The sequence below is a fragment of the Peromyscus eremicus genome, chromosome 9 (assembly GCF_949786415.1).
Source record: "Peromyscus eremicus chromosome 9, PerEre_H2_v1, whole genome shotgun sequence".
Taxonomy (NCBI): domain Eukaryota; kingdom Metazoa; phylum Chordata; class Mammalia; order Rodentia; family Cricetidae; genus Peromyscus; species Peromyscus eremicus.
In genome coordinates, this window is record NC_081425.1 from 24,889,959 (window position 1) to 24,908,761 (window position 18,803).

At 40.2% G+C, this 18,803-nt stretch overlaps 1 long non-coding RNA gene across 1 annotated transcript; it reads right to left on the minus strand.

Moving 5' to 3' along the window:
* Positions 1-14,482: 14,482 nt before the first annotated feature.
* On the minus strand, positions 14,483-16,061 carry LOC131919870 (uncharacterized). Its single transcript, XR_009381443.1, has 2 exons — positions 15,917-16,061; positions 14,483-14,610 (listed from the first exon to the last, which is right to left on the minus strand). It is a non-coding gene; the product is annotated as an uncharacterized LOC131919870 (long non-coding RNA).
* Between the last annotated feature and the right edge of the window lie 2,742 nt (positions 16,062-18,803).

Genomic DNA, 18,803 nt, shown 5'->3' on the forward strand with positions numbered 1-18,803 from the left:
CCACAAAAAACAAAGTTTCTATGTGCAGAGCAGAAGATCAAGTCTACCCATCTCAGTCTCAAAATCTTGTAGAAACAAAGCTAGCTGTTCACATTAAACCATAAGCCAGGAAAGGATGCTCCCTTAGTAACCAACGAGGAATGCCCAATGCTTCAAATGATGCTAGAGCAGTGTTCTTTTTCAATGTGGGAACTAGAATAGATTTCTTATTTTCTTCCTTCTTCCTATTGATAAGAATAAATGCAAGACCTTTTACCTTCTAAAAAAGCGTGCCATTCATTATCTGGGCTGCTTTACATCATTTGTCTTTCAGAAATAGCACTGTTAAGTGGGCCGATTTGCTAAGACATCCAGTAAGATGTTTGCTGATGAATGAACTTTTCATACAAGGAAAATTGTCCATTAGCCAAATCTTTATTGGTTGTCTATGTGCTGGGCACTGTTTTACACACTTTCTATATGTGAATATTTTTAACCTTCTCCAATCCGTATGATGTAGGCCTTAGTGACCCTGTTTCATAGAGAGAGCTGAGGCAGAAAACTCTGACAACCAAGAGCAAGTCTTATCCTTGGTGGTCAGGAGCACTTCCAGGACTTTGCTGTCTGTCACCCACTGACTCTGCCACTGCACCCAGGCTGCTACAGCATACCCGGGGGTTCCATTGTAATGAGATGGGAGTTAAAGTCAGCCAGGGAAGTGTGAACCAAAGAAGATGTCTATCTGTTTTGAATTTATTGTACCCTTAGAGGCGGGACGAAATACGGAGCCATCCAAGAAGTGTTGTTGAGGAAACTGTCTCACTCCGACTCAGTATGTTCTTTTGACTTTCAGCTCTGCTGTGGCTGGTGGTGGGGTGTACTTCCAAGGTTTTGTGAATTGGGAGCCTGGCCAATTGTTTTGCTAGCTGGGAGGTAACAGAAACTTTAAGAGGCAGAGTCTAGTGAGAGGCTGGGGGCTGTATGTGATGAAGGTAGTCTGTGGAAGACTTGCTCTCTCAGGAGATGAGACACAAATTGTGGTCAAAGCTAAGCCCAACCCCCAAGTCTCTCCCTCTGCCTTCCTGTTTGGTGATGTGGTCTTTCTTACATACATACTTCTACCATGGCGCTAGGATTCATGAACCAGAGGCCAAATCAATGAGGCTGCTGATCTTTGACTATCAGCATCCAAAACTGAGAGCTATTTCATAAAGCTAGCTTCTCTCAAGTGTTTTGTGATTAATTGTTGTGAAACAGGGTCTCACTACACAGCACTGGCTGGGGTGGAACTTGCTATGTTGAGTAGGCTAGACTTGAGCTCACAGAAACCTCCTGCCTCTGCCTCCTGAGTGCAGAGTTTAGAGATGTGCACCATCATGCATGGCTGTGCCTCAAGTGTTTTGTTATAGCAACAACAACAACGAAAACAACAAGTTCCAATACAAGTCCTTAAGAATATTTAGAATATTAGACACCAGACAGCCCAATAAAATTGAAGTATATGGTTGGGATGTTTTCTCCAAGGATCTCTACACTTTTCTCCCTCTTTAGGGAGACATTGACAGCTTTTGTTCTGAACTATCTTTTCAGGGATAGAACTGGAGAAAACTGCATTAGAAATAGACTCAGTATATTCCTCAGGAGAAAAGGGCAGAGTGTTTACTGTGCATTACAATAAATGATTCAGGATCCTGGAGCTCAGCATCACTCTCTCTAATGTAACACTTCACATACGCAGAGCTTCCCTCCCCTCTACTCCGCTTGATGGTGCTGGGGAGAGAACCCATAGCTTTGTAAATGCCAGGTTAAGTGTTCTGCAGAGATACAGAGATAGGAACTCAGCACTAAGATAGGCCCCTTTGGGTCACCTTGTGGGAAAAGGGGGCTTGAGAAATAGAGAAAAATAGTGATACTCTGGTCATTGCTATTACTGTCAGCAAAACGATTCTTTGACTCCGACCCAAAAGGCCCCCATCTCTCCATGTCTTTCATGTGTGAACATGCCGTAGCATGTGAATGACGTCGGAAGAAAACTTTTGGAAGAGTTGGTTATCTACTTTCACCATGTAGGTTCCTGGGCCTGAACTCAAGTCATTGTGCTTAGTGGCACGTGCCTTTGTCTGCTGTCTTGTTTAGTATCTTACCTTCTGCCAGCAGTCATCAAACTGTGGCAGGTTACACCAACTGACTAGCTAGTAGGTAGGGTAAAATCTCACATACATTATGGTCCTTGATAAGTATTATTACTGAAAACCTTGTGGGTTATGTTTGAAGTGATCATATCATATCATAGTGCTGTGTATGTTTGGAGCTTTAGGTACAATTTCTCCATAGCAACATTAATTGCGTGGATTATCTCTGAAAACTGTCCATTGTAAATTTAATTAGTAACTCAAAATATTCTTGCTTTCCCTCATATGCTTTACCATTCCACTTTAAAATCAAATTTTTGATATGTATATCAGAAAGGAGAAAATATGCATAGAGGTAAGTCAAAGAGAACTGAGAAAGCTACCTAGAATATTATATGGGCTGTAATTTGGAAATCATTGTTTTAAGCCATTACATCTTTGCAAGATGATCAAACTATATCCCATCCCCCGAAGAGCCCAGAATATTTTATTCATCAGAGAATTTCCACTTAGTTTAGTAGCAAAGTGGTTTAACAGAGTTCTTGATTAGTATGAGGGCACCTAACTTTTAGTCCTTACTTGGTCAAGGGTGCTGTGTCAGCAAAGTGTCTCATTGTCTCTTTTTTAAAAAAATGGGGATAATAAACCTTGCCACCTGCCTGCCTCCCAGCAATATTAAGAATACTAATGAGAGTGTCTTGAGAGACTCTGAATTCCACAGAAGGAATATGCTCTATAAACACCCAGCACCGCATCGCATCCCGGAACTCAGAGAGCTCACAGAAGCAGTGGGGCTAATCCCTTCATTTATAGGTGATAAAATCGGGTCCAGAAAGGCTCATGGCCAGTCCAAGGTCACATCCTTGGCCACTGAGTTAGAAAGTACAGGTAGCTCAGCTACCTGGCTTCTCTTTTCTAAAAGTCATTACACTCTTTTTAAAAAAAAATAGCAATTATATATTAAGAAAGATTAGAAGAAAGGATTTTGAATATTCCTACTCCAGAGAATCGATAAAGATTTGTCAATTTTAACCTGATCTAAACATTATGCACGTGCACATGTACTGAAACAGCACTGAAACATGGCAAGTACAATTTCTTTATGCTTTTATGTACCAGTTAAAAGTAAGTTTAATAAGAAGTTTGAACAGTCTCAGCTGTATTTACATGTATCAATGTGATATTCTTTTCTTGATGTCGAGGCAGGAGACAGATTGCTCCCCAGGGGCCAGTTGATTTATTAATTACAGTTCATCAAGGATTTTTCTTGCATCAAATGAGGATTTGATTTTTGGCAGTAAAACTGACCCTCTCTGGGTGAACAATATTCTTAAAGACACTCGTGGAACAGTGGGTACCTCGGTTGTGTGTGAAAGGGGCGGATCACCTTGCAAGTGACTGGGGTGATGATGGAGGCTAGAAGCACACACACCTGAGCAGTCACTGTACTCGCTCCCGCGACTTCTCTTTGGCGGTTCCCTCGCTGGGATTGGACTTCTCCCACTCACTGAATGTTGACTGGTGTCCGCTTGCCAAGCAGCCTCATCACCTCTCTGGGCTCTCTGGTGCCAATGACAGCTGAGAGCTGTCAGCCAGCCAAGACTCGCTGTTTACTCACATCCAGGTACAAACATGGGGCCAGAACCTGCATCACTTGTCGAGTTGATGCTCCTAATTAGGTACTAATTAAATGTTGTGGCTGGAAACTTCCTCTTTGTGTAGTACAGAAGAATAGTTTGCAGAGAATGCTCGATGACCAGAACCAGACGGTTCTGTTGAAGTCGTGAGGAATTTCCAGATGGTTTATATCAAGAGATCCTTATCCAATATTAGTTTAGGCAGGTTGCACCAAGTGTGTCAACAGATCTTTTGGAAATATGTCTTTGTTTTGGAGTTTGTCTATTCAGGGTACCAGAATTTGGTTTTGTGTGGCTGGAGTTTTCCTGGTCCTGCCTGGGCCCGCAGCCACTCAGACCCAAATAAACACACAGATGCTTGTATTATTTAGACACATCAACAATTTCCAGAATTTAAAATCCTGAATCATGAGAGGACACTAGTGGAATTCAGGTTTATCTGGTACATGGACTGCTCTCAGCCAATGTGAGGTCGAACTGTAGACCTTGTGTACATTCTACTTCACAAATGAGTCTGTAAGATACGCTAAGCCTATAGGCTGTAGATGATGCCCCAACGTTGAGGAGAAACCTCGGGTGATTGTCCAGGCAGCTGGCTGTTTCTGTCAATTCACATTTTTTTGGAAGTCGCTTGTTTGCATTTCCTGTTTTATTAGGTAATATTATTTTCTTCTTGGGTCTCTGAGGGAGTTGAAGATTAGATAGTTATGGTTATAGTTATAGTTAGTTGAAAATTAGATAGTTATAGTTATAGTTAGTTGAAGATTAGATAGTTATCGTTGGTTTTCCTTGTTAAGAATTTCAGAAAAGGCCTGATATGTAGAACTGAATTGTATTGCAAAATAAAAATTAAAAAAAAAGAAAAAAAAAAAAAAGAATTTCAGAAAAGAAACTCACTAAAGAGGTGTAAGTGTATAAATTTGAAAGACATTATAAGATAGTTCTCTGTTAGTAATATAAGTTAGGATAAAAAATGAATCAGGTACATTTTGGACTTACCAAAATAGGATAGATAATGGAATATTTTCTCTGAGTTTGTCAAATGCAAATGGATTAGACATTGTTGAGGTATTTATTGCTTGTATATATTGTATATAGTTATTGTACTTATTGCATATAGTTTTTCTTATATTAGTTATAACTTTTTTCTCTTTTTTCTTTTTATTAGAATAAAAGGGGAAATGTGGTGATATTTTAATTGTGCTGAAATGTGATTTTATTTGTATGTTAATAAATAAAGTTTGCCTGGTGATCAGAGGTCATAGTGAGCCATAAACAGAAGTCAGGCGGTGGTAGCCCACGCCCTTAATCTGATCACATGGCAAGCAGAGTCTCTGTGTGGTCAAGGACACAGGCAAGGGTGGTGACACCAACCTTTAATCCCAGTACCAACCACAGAGACCTGGAGGTCTGTATAGACAGGGAGTGACAAGGAAGTCATGTGGCTGGTCTTAGAGCCAATGAGAAGGCAGAACAGGAAAGCAATAAAAGCGCAGGTTAGGCAGGAAGAAGCTCTCTCGTGTGGGAAACTACAGCTTGATGGTAAGCTAAAGGGTAGTCAGTGGCTCTTTGCTAATTCTCTGATCTCTTTGGCTATTACTCCTGTATTTGGCTCTGTGTTTCTTATTTACTAAGACTGTTTAGAATTTTTGTCTACAGTTCTGTATTCGTCACTTAATTCAGAAATTTTTACTTTAAAAAGACCGTGGGATTTGCCAATTTACTGAGACTGGTTGATGCTCTATTTTGAATGATGGCCCATTTTGCTGAACACTCAACATCCACTAAAAGAAACACAATATGTTCTGATATTACTTTCCTGTCCTTGGCCCTAATTGACAGGTGATCAAGTCCTGGATGTTGTTTTGAGTGCTGCTATGTTCTCTTTCTTGTCTTTCCATTTTCAGGGACAAGTTAAAGACGCTTTAGTAAGTGGGACCTCCATCATCCCCCCATCTTCCTGTAACTCTACCACACAGCATTGGGACATTAACAGGACACCCCTAAATCTGACTTGACACCACATCTCAGAGCCATTGTGTTTCCTCATGTCAATGTTGACACTGCATAGACATTTATTTATTATTTATTTAATAGGGCATTCATAATATTTTCTAGCCTCTTTGGTACTCTTCTCCTAATTTGGGCCAAATAATAATAATTACTCATAATGATATTAACAACTCAATTTCCCTAATTACAAAGGTAATAACATGATCTTTGAAATGATTTACAGATATTAATTCATTTAGCCTTCAAAATATAAAGAATAGATATTCATTTATTTAAATTATTGTCATGCTATCTTCCTGCTAGCAAGAGGGGCACAAAATATACGGAGAAATTCTTTTAGGCTTGAGCCATGTAAGTGTGTTGTGCATCCCTCATTAGATAGTATCCAGGAAATTATGTGCTGAACCTGTGTATCAGAAATGATTAACACCACAAAGAAGCCTGTACCTGCCTCTAAGTATGCTCATCTCGGGTTAGAGACTAGAAGCTCGTTGCCCATGTCTCTGCATGGATAAGCATCTTTAAAAATGGCAGCCACAAATGTGAGTCACTGATAATGACTCAACAAGGTTACCCTAGTGGCTATATAAACCTATATAAATATATAAGCCTATGTAAATATATAAAGCTATATAAATACATTTATATAGGTTTACATTGATACCTGGTTGTTAAGGAAAAATTCCTCATCAGCGTTACAGTTAACCTTCATGGTTAGTGTGCTAGATTTAGAGTCACTAGAAGATCCAGGCACACCCCTGTGTTTATCTGTGAAGCAGTTTCCCGAGGATTAACTGAGGTGGAAAAGACCTGCCCTGAATGTGCTGACCACCATGGCCCAGGGTCCTGGACCGACTAACGGGAAAAAGGAGAAAGCCAGAGAGAACACTCTCTGCCTACTGGCTCACCATGATGTGAGTCACTGGGTTCTATCCTGCTTTTCTCAACACATGGGGCTGAACCTTATGAAACTGTGAGCTGAAATAACCCTTTCCCCTCTTAGAGCTGTTTGTGGCTGGTGTTCTGACACAGCAAAAAAGGTAACCAATACAATTAGTGTGCTGGTTGGAAGACCTGAAGAAACTAAGCAGTTCTGTTTTGTTTTGTTTTTAAATTTCAGGTGTATAATCGGTGTGGTACCAATGGCCCGTACTATCCTAAGAGTTCTGAGGCTCTAGGTAAAGACGTTGAAACATTTTTTTTTAAAGTTGTTTTGGAGTCAGGGTCTCAGATTTAATTATTTGTCACAGTTTTCTTATTCTTACTTCTCTATTCTCCTTACGGGTTTCTTTTCTAGTGCCTCGAAATCTGAAGACAAAACAAGCAAAATTTGCCAAGCTATTCAGAAAAAGTAGTATTCGGTAGTTTCGAACATTAGACTCATCAAGATTTAAAATTCTCTGAGTCTAGAGGTCATGCAATCACTTCACAGGATAGAGAATGTGTTCTAGGTTCAGACAGTTGGACAATTTATCAAAAATCATATAACTTGCTTCACTGAATCATATTTACCGAACAGTTACTTAATGCCCAAAGTTTTCTAGCTGCTTTATAAATATTAATATAACCTCAAGAATAATTATACACGATAGGTCCAGCTATTGCTATCTCTGCTTAACAGGTGAGGGATGTGAGGCATAATGAAGCTGAACATGAAAGCCACAGAGCTTGGAAGTGATAGTTCTCCAACTGGAGTTAGGTATCTGGTTAAGACTTTGTCCTTGCCGGGCGGTGGTGGCGCACGCCTTTAATCCCAGCACTTGGGAGGCAGAGGCAGGTGGATCTTTGTGAGTTCGAGGCCAGCCTGGTCTACAGAGAGAGATCCAGGAAAGGCGCAAAGCTACACAGAGAAACCCTGCCTCGGGGAAAAAAAAAAAAAAAAGACTTTGTCCTTAATCAAGCTGCATACTGCCAGGCTACTGATTTCTATCATTTCCACCACATGGGAAAATAAGTTTACTTTGTGAAAAGGAAGAAGGCACTCTGGAATTTGATACTGAGAAATAATTTTATACGTTTTAGAAAAAATAAGGAATACTCTTTAGAGCAATTCCTATCTCAATGAGAGCTGGGCAGCATCCAAAACAATGCATTTCTCAAGCTGCTTGTTGTTGTAGGGGACTGTCTTATTGATGATGGCCTTTTCACCCAGTACCTGCTGATCTTCCATAATGCTAATACACATCCCATGGTTGACACTTGCTAGACTGTCATCGCAAGCATAAATGTTAGACACACAGACATTTGATTTTGGCTCATCTTTTACTTTGAATAAAGAGATCTAAAAATCAATCCTTATAGCCTTGTTTCATTTTCCATGAATATAGGTCAAATATTTCAGGGCAAGGACAGTATTAAAAGTAATCTATGATGTCAAGGCAAATATATCAGGTAAGCAGTTTTAAAAATTCTAATTTAAATATGATGCAAAACCTTATATATTTTGTGTGTTTTTCATCATCTTGCAATGGACCTCTGAAATTTAGCATTGTTCCTAAAAACAACATTAATTTTTTTTGTGTATATATGCAATTTATTTCTATTATAATTGGTAGATTAGTGAAAAGAACACAGTGTTCCAAAATTTGAGTCCAATTTAATGTTTACTGTGTGACTTTTGAGCAAGTAACTCTTTTTTTTTATTTTTTATTTTTTTGGTTTTTCGAGACAGGGTTTCTCTGTGTAGCTTTGCGCTTTTCCTGGATCTTGCTCTGTAGACCAGGCTGGCCTCGAACTCACAAAGATCTGCCTGGCTCTGCTTCCTGAGTGCTGGGATTAAAGGCGTGTGCTACCACCGTCCGGCGCAAGTAACTCTTTAAATAATTTTTTGTTTCCTCATCTGTGCAGAGGAAATCATTGCTTGGAGGATTGGATAAAATAATCTGTAGTTTTTTTTTTTGTTAATGGAAGATGTACTTTAATTTCAAAGTGTCATCAAGTCCTATTTAATTTAAGTGCTAATGAGCACCCATTTGTGGGACAGGATGTGGATAGCAGATTGAGATATACTGTATCGAATTCTAATCCTGTCTAGTTACCACAGTCACTGTGTGAGCCAGGACAAATATCTGGGATTCAATTTCTTGTGCAATAGAAATTTTAAATCAGGAGAACACTGAACCCCTTCTCAGTCCAGGATTTCAGGGTCCCACAGTACTCTGTGTATGTGTGCTCAAGTGTCTGGGTACCAGTTTCAGAGCTGACACACTCCTTTTTGACACAGATGGTACTATAGATAAGTACCACACACCTTTATAAGCAGGTCACGCTCACCTTTGAAAAATGGAAATTGGAATCACTGCTCAAAGACCCTCATTTAAATTTAGAATTAAAAATACTTTTTCATTGATTTAAATTTATTTTCTTTGTTCTTAGGATAACTTAGTGTTGGACAGTGAAATAAATTCTGCTTTTTAGGTTTCTCCATGCTTACTCTATTCTCCTCTTGAGGATCTCAGCCTTTGTGATCATCTCTGTATTTTCTCTGAACTTTCTGAACATTGGACTTAACATTTAGCTATCTTAATTTTCCCCTTTTCAAATCTGTTGTACTCAAAGGATATATTTGATGCCTTTTTCATTGAGCAAAAATGCCAAATACCACAACTGTTACTTAACAGTGAGTTTGATCTTTTCCTCTAAATGTTTATCAGACTCCCAATGGATATGACTTACAGAGCATACCTAAGTTCTAAAAAGTGTGAGATTTTAGACACATGACTTTAGTCCTTTCTTTTTCTTTTCCTTCCTCATAGAAACACTTGTTCTCACATGAAATGAGCTGAACTTTATCCTGTGTATATCTCCAGGTAAACCACCGCTATAAATAGCTCAATCTCAGTTGTCCGGCATTGTCAGAAAATGAGCTCTTGGGGTAAGTAAATTTCCTGATGACATTATCTTTTTAAGGGTCAGGACTTTACATTTATTTTAGACTGACGTCTTCCTAAATTATATGCAGCTCTGTATTTACTTTCCAGTCATGGCAGGCTAGCGTCGTTAAAAACTCTTGTTGGGGGATTTGCTGAAGTGTGCATGAGGTTGAAAAGGAAGCACATTGGGAGTACTACTACTGCAGCTCCTCTAAATACTTTGGCAACACAATCGGGTTGAAACTCTTAATATACTCACTAAGCTAACACAGTCCTAACGAAGAGAGGATCAGTGGTGTTTTAGAAATGTTAAATAACTAGATGATTTGAACTCACTTTTTTTTTTTTTTTTTTTTTTTTGGTTTTTCGAGACAGGGTTTCTCTGTGTAGCTTTGCGCCTTTCCTGGAACTCGCTTTGGAGACCAGGCTGGCCTCGAACTCACAGAGATCCGCCTGGCTCTGCCTCCCGAGTGCTGGGATTAAAGGCGTGCGCCACCACCGCCCGGCTTTTGAACTCACTTTTATTTACTGTTTCTTTATTACTGGGATCCTTTCCCCTTCAGTGACCAGATTAAATAGCAATTTAGTCTGATTTTTTTTGCAGATAATATAGATTCTTGGTAAAAAGTAATCAAAATTTTATTAAATATCATTATCAAAAGAATTCTCTTATAGCAGTGCTCATGGTCAAATAGGAAATTCTCCATTCATTCACTCAGCAAGCAGATATTTCGCTTTCGACCTTTCCTGATCCTCTGTGGGTAGGACAAGCCTGTGTACAGGACACAGAGCTCTCAGAAGTGGCTGAGTACTTACTGATTGCGGTACTAGGATAGACTTTCTAGGGGAAGAAAAGCCCTGTATTAGCATGCCTTTGGGTCATCTGTTCCCTTCTCATTGAAAGTGGAGGGAAGCTTCTGCAGCTGCAGGACCTCTTGGGTAGCTGACTTTCTCCACATCTAATTAATAAATCAAAGGCAAGTGCTCTCCCTCCCAGGTGTTTTCTGCCCTCAAAATCACCTTCCTGACTCCCCTCTTCAGTGTCCTTTGACACACACTCAATAAACAAAGCCTCCTGTATTCCTGTATCCAGCTGAGCAGACAGGAGTCTTCTCACCCTCTTCTCTCTCTGCTTTGAGTGGGCTGAACTTGTGACAGGCAAGGGACATTGTACCTCTGTACTGTGGCGATTGTACTTGCCCTGGGGCAGATGCAGAACTTGGATCTTCAGGTAGAAGCCTTGGCACTTTCGGTTTTAATAAACATGCTGGGTGATTTCTATAATTAGGCCCATATAGAAAGCTGTGTCTGTAGGCTTTTGAGGCAAGTCAATGCAGGTTTTTAAATTTTCTACATGTTAAAAGCTGAAGAAATGAGCAAACCATGTGAGTGGAGTGGCACTGGGACTCAGGGGAGGATATAGAGATTCTGAGTTTTAGTGCTTGCGTTCCTAAGTTGAGTCCTTCAGCTTCTAAGCATCTTAAATGTGAAATGAAGAAGTTGAAACAGACTTATTCACTTGCTCACTTATTTAGTCATTTTCCAATAATTGCCAACAGCCTATCCCATGTAAGGTGTTTTTCCAGTCTCTGGGGAAAACTGTAGAGAAGGGTCACTTCCTTATAACTCTCTGTGATCATACCTGGCCTGCTTCACAGGGTCCCATGAGTATATCTGGTGACATCAGTACCTGATGTAAGAATGGAGCAAATCATTCTCTTATCACATTGCTATTACAGTACATTTTTTTTCCTCCTTGAGTTGGATCATCATAGTCTAGTTACACTCTAGGGTTGCTAAATAAAGTCTTGAAATGTATTCTAGCAAAACATAGCTTTCTAACAGAAATGTCAGCAAATTCATTCTCTAGACTAAAGAGAAACTGTCGCAACTCCAGGCACCTTCCACTTGGTTTTCGGAATGAAATGAGTTGAGAGGTACTTCATATGGGATAAATTTGTTCTAAATTAAAGAAGGATTTGTTTGATAGGGTTTGCCCTAAGATATTGGAGAGTCATGGGATGAGCTCTCCAATATCTTAGATGAAGAGTCTCCCTTTTTTTTTTCAGGTGAGGCAAAAAAATATGACATGTCTTTTGCTGGCTCCAGTGCTAACTGGTAGTGCTATTTTAGGACGCTCTAGAAACTTTAAGAAGTGAGACCTAGTGGAGGAAAGAGATAAAAATGTATCTTTGGGGATTATATCTGGTCCACAGTCTTATGGTGATATTTTATTTGTATTAAAATGTTATCTGTATGTTAATAAATAAAGTTGCCCGGGGTCAGAGCTATTAGCAAGCCATAGGAAAGCCGGGGCGGTGGTGGCATACGCTTGTAATCCCAGCATTTGGTAGGCAGAGCTAGGTAAGTCTCTGTGTGTTCGGGGACACAGCCAGCATTGGAGACACACACCTTTAATCTCAATACCAACCATAGAAGACCTGGAGGTCTATACAGACAGGCAGTGACGAGGTGATCATGTGGTTGAGTTTACAACCAATGAGAAGGCAGAACAGAAAGTCTATATAAAGACTTTAACACAGGAAGTAGCTCTCTTTCGGAGAGGTAGGACCACCGCAGGAGGAAGGGTAAGGTTTTAGCTCTTAGCTCTGACCTCTTGGCTTTCTTCTTTGCACTGGTTCTGTGTTTCTTATTTAATAAGATGGTTGGTTACATCTACATCACTCTCAGCTTTCTGTCCACTGTGAATGTGAGGTGAAGAAGCTCCTCCCCTCACCATGATGATCTGCCCAAGCACGTGGGGCCAAGAAACCATGGACTCTGCCTTTGAAAAGCAGTAGAATTAGATCCTTTGCCTGCTTTAGGTTCTTCATCAAGGTTTTTGGTCAAAGTTCTACCAAAATAGTGATACAGAGCTGTGTCTTAGTTGAGCAGGATGGGAGGGGATTGGGTTATCTTTCTCACTTCAGCACTGGTTTTTCCTTCTACATGATGACTGACATTAAATCGCACCAGAAATTTGAACCACGTTGTCTTTAAGATATAAAGCACAGCAGGATCACACTGAAGGGCTCCTTGTTTTCTTTTTTGATGCTTTCTTGGGTCATAGTGCAGATGTTTTGAGATATTTGGTTACTTTTAGGGTCCTATGAATTCAAGAACAATGACTAAAGCCTTTAAGGTTGAAAAGTCCTTGGGACAAGAATGTAATCCTTTCTCTGTAGCTTTTCTAAACTATATTTGGGTCCAGGTTTACTAATACTTCGTAGGAAACTTTAAATTAACAACATAGTGGTTATAAAGCACAGTGGTTGTAGGTGTCTCACCCTACAAAGTATTGTCTGTAAGGTAAAGAAAATAATTGAAAATTAAAACAGAATTCTCTTAGATGAGGTCAGATTCTGCATTGGAGGTTTGTTATCTTTTACTGGAGGTGATGGTTTACTCTTAAGCCTTTTAGTCATGTGTTATTATTTCAATTGCTGAAGACTAAGGAAAGGAAAACTTGAAAATGGTAAAATGTAGCAAAATGAAATTGGAAGATAATTAAGTGTTCTAGTGTCCTTTAAAAGGACAGAACTGGCCGGGCGGTGGTGGCGCACGCCTTTAATCCCAGCACTCGGGAGGCAGAGCCAGGCGGATTTCTGTGAGTTCGAGGCCAGCCTGGGCTACCAAGTGAGTTCCAGGACAGGCGCAAAGCTACACAGAGAAACCCTGTCTCGAAAAACCAAAAAAAAAAAAAAAAAAAAAAACAAAAACAAAAGGACAGAACTAAGCCAGGCGGTGGTGGCGCACGCCTTTAATCCCAGCACTCAGGAGGCAGAGCCAGGCAGATCTCTGTGAGTTCGAGGCCAGCCTGGGCTACCAAGTGAGTCCCAGGAAAGGCACAAAGCTACACAGAGAAACCCTGTCTCCAAAAACCAAAAACCAAAAACCAAAAACCAAAAAAAAAAAAAAAAAAAAAAGGACAGAACTATTGTCTAGAGTTAAAAGAGGGAAAGACTGTCCAAAGCTGACAGATATGGCTTAGAATCTCTTGGATGAGATCTTTACTCAGGTCTAGAAGGGAGAGAAAGCACCTCCTGTAGCATGCTTTACCCCTGAGGAAGGTAGCTCCATTTTGGTCCCGACGTCCTTCAATGTTGCAGCTGCAGTAACTTACTACATTAAGGAGGAAAATCATTATCAAAAAAGAAAACCAGACTTCCCTGTACAAGCCATTTAGTATCTCTCTTAATTTTTCACCAACTGAAAAGTTGATACCACATGCAACAGAGCATGACTGTTAGAATTGAGTGAGAAGTCAAAGGAGAATATTTTTGCCCAATCTTGGGACAGGGTAGGTGGTCAAATAATTTTCCTCCAGACTATAGATGTGCAGTATCACAGAACCTGCAAGGACATATATCTTAACCCTAGAAAATAAGGTTTGAATTTACAGGTTCTTTAGACTTAAAATGTGTCTTGTTAGAAGAACCAAGGAAATATGGTTGAAAATATGTGGGGTGTAGCTCTGACGATACAGGAGTATGTCAACAGATCTCTGGCAGGCTTGGATTAGAGGTACTCAGGAGCTAGCCCACAGAGTGATTTGAGGTTCCCACCTGTAGAAATGAAAATGCATGAATGTCATAACTCTTCTTGTGTGTCACTGGGCAGGCAACTCCTGTTCCATACCTCACCCTGCCACCCGCGATCTGACATGTTGTCACCTTCCCAATTATCTAATCCTTTGCTTTGATTCACTCCCTTCCAGTGTGTTTGTCCCCTTGTAAAAGTGACCCATCTTGCACTGGGTTGGTTGGTAATAGGCTTCATCTCAGATTTCGAGGACTGCAAGATTTGAGTCCTCCCTTCTCCCCAGTGTTTTATGATGATTTGACATTGGTGCAAAAACAGGCATCTGTCGCTTTATTACAGATGCTACTGTGCCGCCGTAGCTCTTTGGAGGTAGCACAGCAAACAATTATCCTTTCGTCTTCAGGGTGTTTCCATCTTTGATATATGTTTTGGTTCCTAAGATGAAGAAAAAAATCAGGAAAAATTACTGAAGAGTAGATATGAGGACTAGATAGGGTTTTAAACAGTCTTCCTTGTGTCTTCGCTGTGTTGCATCTATATGATAAATCTGTGAAAATAAGTAATTGAAGAACAAAGACAAGTAGTTGGAATAGCATTTTATTCCAATATCTGTCAACTCAAGAGTTTTTATATTTACAAATCTTGATAATTTATAATTCAATTGATATGTACTTTGATCCTTTTATCTACCATAACAATACCCAAAATTATATTTGCCAGACTTTGTGTGACTCTTAATTCATGTCTGTGTTTTATTTTACGTGTGCCAGTGTCAGAATTTTTCTATCGAGAATATTTCATCAATGGGGATGGAAAATAACATTTATTAAACGCCTACTATTTTACAGGTACTTTGTATAAATAATTTTCTTTGATCTTCACAGCAGCCTCTAGTTCTTATCTTTATTTCACAGCTAAGAAAAATGCAGGCTCACAGAAGTAGAAATTCTTTCCAGTACTGTGCAATCTGGAAGTGGCAGAGCCAGCAGTGAGCCCAGCTCTGGGGAGGGTGGGTGTGCTCTTTCCAGCCTATCAGGTGGCTCTCTGATTCCAAGCTCATGTGGTACTTGAAGGGAACATTAGGAGGAAGATGCTTGAGCTTGACAATGCCCTCTTAATTACTGCAACTCCCCAAATGGATGTTTTCTGGTATTTGCAGGTTGGGCACTGGAGAATATGTCTCTAAGTAAATAACTTCTAGAAAATGCAAACACATATGATAAGTTTACTACCCCCCTATACCCAATACCCTGTATTCCGTAACCTAGTGTGGGACCTTAGTATTCAGAGGTGCAGAGAGAATGCAGGGACTCTTATTTATATAAGAGATTCAAATGGATATTGGTATTGTTTGGCTAAAGTTAGCTCACAAGGAAGAAAATTGTGGATGCCTTTTTATACTCTTGACATATCTTTATCTTTTAATTTGTAGAATGTTTTTATTAGTATATTTTAATTATGCATAGTGCTGGGTTTATTATGACGTTTTCATACATATCTCAGTCATATTCACTGCATCTCTTTACTGTCTCTGTCTGTCTCCCATTTGTGACAGCCCTAGCTTGGTGAAGAGGCAAGGAAGCCCAAGTCTGAAACTTTAGCATATGTAAAGAAGCCCCAGAAAGAGATAGCCTGGGGCTCAACTGCATCCACATTCAAAGTATGGCTTCTTTCACTGGATATATGTCTAATCTTGCTATTCTGTTCTCTCTCTTTTTTTTTCTAATTATAGTTTTGTCACCTGTAAAAGCAGCGTTAAAGACGTCCTGGAGACCTGTTGTATGATCTGACTGAGACTAGTAGGTAACTCGAGGTCTGCTGTCGAGATCTCACTGTGAGTATTCTATCAGCATTAGTTTCTTTCATTCAATTTACATCAGTTCCATGGAGGCTGGAAGAATAAAAAATGATTTTATGAAGCCTTAGAATTGCAGCTGTCTCAGTTCAGCTGGGTTTGTGGTTTTCCTTTTCATGCACACAGTGTATACTGTTTGTCTTTATTTTTGAGAATGCAAGACTACATTAACAGAACTTTCAATGTAGCATATTGTTATAATAGTTCTATATGTAATACAGTAGTATAATATAGACGTTCTATAATATCTATTGTTATTGTTAATTGTTACTATTAATTTCTTAAATGTCTATTTGATGATGAAAGCTTTATCTTACTTCTGTATGTGCCAGGTTAAATAGAGTACATCCCGAATTTGAAAGGTACTCTTTGCAATTTGACACTTCCACTGAGGATCAAGGAATGCGTGACCAGGATAAGGGTTTTAAGTGGCTACATTACTAGTCTTATTCCTGTTTACTCAATGAGTTTTTAGAGTGCTTTAACCCATACTAACAAACCATATTATTCGTAGTATCATGTCTTATTGACAGATGACAAAGGCCAGGAGGGCAAGAGGCAGACTCCATGGTTTAAATGCAAGGTCACCTCAGAAGATAAGGCTGGACGCATTCTGTCATGGAGAAACGTTGTCGCTGAAGCAGGAAGGCTGAAGCTAAGTGGGGAGCAGCAAATAGAGACCTTCTAAGGAATTTGCAGGAGGTAGGAAGGAATAAAATGGAATGGGGAGAGAGAGAAGAGGAAGAGAGAAGAAAGAGAGGGGGAGACAGGGGAGAGAGGAGATTCAGAGAGGAGAAAGGAGGGAAGAGAAAGGGGGAGGAAGGAGGCGAGAGACAGACAGTCAGACACACATACACACAGAGAAACAGAGACAGAGAGAGAATGGTGATCCGTGCATCTAAAACTGACTGCTTATGCCATTGTTGTCTGGATGCACTTCCTGCAGTTCTGGTTAGATCCTGCAAATTTCAGCCCTGCAGTCTTCTCAGGAGGTCTCAATAAAATCTTGAGCTATGTACTCACTGTCCTGCATGAGTACCCACTCACAGACCTCTGTAATCATTTTTGTGACTGTCTGTCTGGTAGACCCTAAGTCATTTAAATGAAGGCACTGTGTTCTTAGGTTTAAATGCTCAGCCCTTACCACAGAGCGGAGTGTGTGTGTGTGTGTGTGTGTGTGTGTGTGTGTGTGTGTGTGAATTGCCCTTTCAGTGGGTAAATAAACAAAAAAGCCAAGGCAGGAAGGAAGGGGTCTTGTGAGAGAGATAGTCTGAAGGCAATGTCTAGCACCTATGGGAGACTGCTGGGTCAGACTGGAGGCAGAAACCCACTTGTGACTGACTAGTCCACCCCCTTAGGAGGGTTAAGTGCCCTAAGTCAGAAATGGAAAACAAACTGTTTTAAGGAACACTTTCACGGGAAATGTGCCAAATTAGGATAAAAAAGAGTACAGGATGAAAGACAATAACTTATGCCTAATCTCTCAAGCAAGGGAAATAAGGAGGAAAGAAAATCTCCATCCCAGTGGTGGGAGGGTCAGAGCACGTGGTGCGAGGGAGGGGCTCTGGGTTTGGGGCCTATTGGGTGGTCTTCTGGGTAAATTTCTATTTTTGTGTGTGTCCTGTTCTTGGATCAACCCCAGATGCACGCTGGCTTTCTTTCCTTCTTTCTTTCTCTCTTTTATTTATTTATTTATTTATTTTGTACATGTGTCAAGTAGCCGTCCCTTCTCATCATTTTCTTTTAGAAGCTCCTTCCATAAAGACTTGCAGGAATGATCCTCCCTTACAGAAAAACATGTCAGATGAAAGAGAAACCTCCAGCTACCAAGATTTAACAAGCAGCTGCACGATTCAGAGACGGGAGCATCCTCCTCAGAGCTTCTCAGTGTTTGCTGAGAACCCACCATGTCCTGTTAGGATGAGAGAGATCCAACTTATCTGTATTCACATATTTAGTTTTATATATACTTTCACATTTGGCTCTTTATCATTAATCAGTAGCAGTTTTAAATTAAAAAGCCTTTCTTTTTCAGATCATATTGACTTCTCTGTCTCCCTCTGCCTCCCTCTCAGTCTCCCTGTGTCTCTGTCTCTCTGTCTCCCTCTGTCCCTCTTTCTCTGTCTGTGTGTCTCCCCTTTCTCCCTCCTTACCGCTCTCCCTCCCTCTCTCTCTCCCTCTCTCTCTCTCTCTCTCTCTCTCTCTCTCTCTCTCTCTCTCTCTTCCCCTCATACATATGTCCTGGAATGCTAACTGATTTGATCTACAGGCAACCACAGATGCTGTGAGTTTGTGAAGACAGTGCCCTTGTCAAATCCAGAAGACATTATTTTACCTTTGTCCTCCCTACTTTTGCTCTGAAAATATTTCAGCCTCCTTCTGCCACAATGGTCCTTGAGTTTTCAGGGTAGAGGGTGTGATGTGGATGTCCTGCTTACGGCTGAGCATTTCACAGGCACTTATTTGACGTACATTGACCAGATGTGAGTTTCTGTACTAACCGTTGTCCACTGCACACAGAAACATCTCTGGTGAGGTCTGACAGCTACACTGATCTATGGGTAGAGAAATACAAATTCAAAAGATCTATGCTTATTTTGCAAAATAATAGTAGTAGATTCAGTGCTGGAGCTTAGGAGTGTCCCATAGATTCTAGACCAAATTTACAATATCAGGTATGCCTGTCCTCCTGTGGATGGGGCCTTAATTCAAAAACAGAAAGTGGTTGGTTACCACTATAACATTCAAGAGACTATTGCAAGAATGGGTATAT